Source organism: Myotis davidii, unplaced genomic scaffold (assembly GCF_000327345.1).
Source record: "Myotis davidii unplaced genomic scaffold, ASM32734v1 scaffold685, whole genome shotgun sequence".
NCBI classification, from domain to species: Eukaryota; Metazoa; Chordata; class Mammalia; order Chiroptera; family Vespertilionidae; genus Myotis; species Myotis davidii.
In genome coordinates, this window is record NW_006295823.1 from 30,204 (window position 1) to 33,829 (window position 3,626).

General features: G+C 43.8%; 1 protein-coding gene and 1 long non-coding RNA gene across 2 annotated transcripts in view; both read left to right on the plus strand.

The window, feature by feature from the left end:
- LOC102753897 (complement factor H-related protein 4) overlaps positions 1 to 3,626 on the plus strand; it is a 16,695-nt gene that overhangs the window by 5,260 nt on the left and 7,809 nt on the right. The gene's annotated exons all lie outside the window — the stretch shown is intronic.
- LOC107184230 lies at positions 144 to 2,934 on the plus strand. The gene is made up of 2 exons (XR_001515054.1): positions 144 to 356; positions 2,857 to 2,934. It is a non-coding gene; the product is annotated as an uncharacterized LOC107184230 (long non-coding RNA).

The window sequence follows — 3,626 nt, forward strand, 5'->3', positions numbered from 1 at the left end:
AGTCTACATGTATGGAGTCCTCACTTCACAATGGGTGATCTAAGGCATTAACCACACGGTGGTTACAAGGTTTAAAACGCAAAAGAGGGACAATACTTCCTGGGCAGCTTTACATGAATAGTTTCCAACAAAACTACAATTTGTTCTTCAACAGTTAAAATGCTCTTTTTCAGAATCTGCAGACAAGTGTGGGCCTCCTCCACCAATTAACTATGGAGCCATCACCTCCATCCCATCGGAAGGGTACCCTCCTTGGTCAAGAGTGGAATACCAATGCCAGGACTACTATGAACTCCGGGGTCCTCAATATGTAACCTGTAGTTCTGCAAAGTGGTCCAAACCCCCAAGATGCATAGGTAAGTTCTCAAGATTCTTCTGGATCCTGAGACCATGAGGGTGATGCTTATGAGCCGGTGTGCGGTCTACTAGTCATGCAGTCAGAGTCTAGAACTGTGCTCACCAACAGCTCTCCTGCTCAATGTCTCACATTCGGAGACTCGTGTGTAGGGCTGTGAGCTTGGAGAATCCCTATGTGAACAATGATAAAGGTCCTTTAAACAGGAACATTCAGAGAGGCTGATTCTGATACATTAGCTGATCCCACTGTGGACCCTACATGACTCATCCTCTCCTGTGTATGTGTCCCCTTCTGCGGGAGATTACAGCAAACCCAGTAAGTCCAGGACCGGAAATCAAAGTTAATATACCCAAGTCAGAATAGTCTAGAAATAGTGCCAACCTAGATTTTATGGGAGGGAAAGTGTTGCATTTCAAAGATAAATTCTAAATCTGAAGTTGAAAGGATTGAGTAGATGGACAAGTCTAGCACATGTCTCCCGGCACAAACAAGACCTGCTCCCACAACCTAGAATAGGAAGCAGTCTTCATTATCTGGGGACATCAAATCAGTTCGGTGAAGGAGCTAAGACTGTATTTGAGTCTTGGAATTGAAATACGCAGAGAGCATTTAAGATCATCAAAGACAACCTCCAACATCATGTAAAAAATTACACAGACATATGGCCTATTAAAGTAAGGAGGTAAATTTTGCTTGGAGCACTAAAGTCAGAAAGGGAAGATCAGAAAATGTGTTTTGGCACGTGTGTGGAACTCACATAGTATATACTTCTGAATGTACTGGGAAACATTTCAAAACTTTTGGATATGAGGAGTCATATGTGTTATTCTATCATGTTTCATCATGTAATAGTTAATGGGATGTGTTGGAACAGAACTTTTAGCTATGTCTAAAGCCTTATCAATGACAGTGATGGCTGAACTAGAATATAAAATACTTGCATCAAGAGAAGAGAAATAGGAGTCCATGATATCTTCAAATTGTGACATAAGAAGAGTTGAAATACTGCCCTTTGCAACAACATGGATGGACCTTGAGAATATCATGCTAAGTGAAATAAGTCAGACAGAAAATATGTGAACCATTGATTTCACTTATATATGGGATATAAAAGTGAAACAAACAATGAATAAACAATAAAAAGAAACAAAATCTCACAGACAAAGACAACACTAGAGTGGTTACCAGTAGTGCCCAGTGGGTGGGACAGCAGTAGAGGATTAAAGAGGGTCAGATACATGGCAATGAAAGATGATTTGATTTTGGGTGATGGGCACACAATGCAGTATACAGGTAATGTTTCATAGAATTAAACATTTAAAGTCTATATAATATTATCCACCAATATCACTCCATAAATAAAAATTTTTTTAAAGCAAATTAAAATTTTTAGCATGTATAAAGTTCTACAATGTAAGAACAGTTTGCCCATAGGAAAAAAGAAAAGGTCTGAAACTTTATTACAATACCAGAGGCCCAGTGCAGGAAAATTTATGCACTTGGGTGTAGGGGTCCTTCAGCCCAGCCTGCACCCTCTTGGGGGCATGTCCACCTGCCGACTTAGGCCTGCTCTCAGGGGATCAGACCTAAGCTGGCAGTCAGATGTCCCTCCGGCAGCCTGGGAGTTTTCTGGAGATGAGTGACTGATGGCTTAGGCCCACTGCACACAGGTATTGGTCCTAAGCCACAGTCAGACATCCACAGTGCTGCCAAGGAGGCAGAAGAGACTCCCACCACCACCGCTGCACTCGCAGCCATCAGCCCGGCTTGTGGCTGAGCAGAGGTCCCCCTGTGGGATCGCACTGACCACTAGGGGCAGCTCTTGCGACAGGTTCATTCCCAGTCCTTCCACCATTAGGGTCAATTTGCATAATACCCTTTTATTATATACTAGAGGCCCGGTGCACAAATTCATGCACCATTGGGGTCCTTCAGCCTTGCATGTGGGATCGGGCCAAAACTGGTTCTCTGACATTCCCTGAGGTGTCCCAGATTGCAAGAGGCTGCAGGCCAGGCCGAGGGACCCCACTGGTGCACGATCTGGGCTGGGGAGGGATGCAGGAGGTTGGCCAGCCAGGAAGGGACCAAGGGAGGGCTCCAGGATGTGTCCCGCCTGTCTCGCTCAGTCCTAATCGGCCAGACCACAGCAGCAAGCTAACCTACAGTGACCACCAGGGGGTAAGAGTGTCTTCCCCCCTGGTAGTCAGTGTGCACCATAGCGAGTGGTTGAGCAGCCTTCGCATATGATTAGCATATTACACTTTGAATGTCTGAACCGACAAACAGACGACCTGACACTTAGCATATTAGGCTTTGATTACATAGGAGGATATGCATGTTGCATACAGTCACATTGCAAAAGCAATACACTTGGCCCACATTGATGTACATTTGCTCTTTCCTTATTTCATCCTCTAAGCTAGTCATTGGGTTGAAGGTTAATTTGTTCATAAAAGGAAAGGTTACTAATTGTTTTTATTTATTTCTTCTATTTTCAGTTCCATGTGTAATATCAGAAAAAATCATGAATGCAAAGAACATACAGATAAAACGGAAAAATGACAAAACCTATTATGCAAAAACAGGGGATATCATCGACTTTATGTGCAAATCGGGACGCAAGGCAGCGACATCAAAGGAGTCATTTCAAGCCATGTGTCTCGAAGGGACAGTGGAGTACCCGATATGTGAATGAGGAAGCCTGTGGCCCCAAATATGTGGCCAGTCCCACCTACTGCTCTTTGCCTCAAAGCTTCCAGTCTTCTGGCATTTCCTGCTCTTTTCCACTATATTTCAAAGGACATAAAAGCAATATGCTAGCCTCCTTTTCAACTTAATCTTCTCCCAAAGTTTTTCACACAACTATATCATTGCTTATACTTGTACCAAACAAATAATTCTTCACCGTCGTGGGATTAGAATATTAGGCAATTGAGCAATAAACAGCAATGGACATAACAGTGTGGCTTTCTGCATATTCAATCGGATCTTCAACCAGTCAAACAAAATATGTAAACTTAGAAGATACTGTAGGAAATCCTATAAATAAAGAGATAATATGCAAATTAACCATCACTCCAACACACAAGATGGCCGCCCCCATGTGGTCAAAGATGGCCAACCTATGTGGACACAAGATGGCCGCCACAAGATGGCCAGCAGGGGAGGAAAGTTGTGGGCGATCAGGCCAGCAGGGAGGACAGTTAGGGAAACCCAGGCCTTCAGGAAAGGACAGTTGGGGGAAACCCAGGCCTGCACAGAGGGCAGC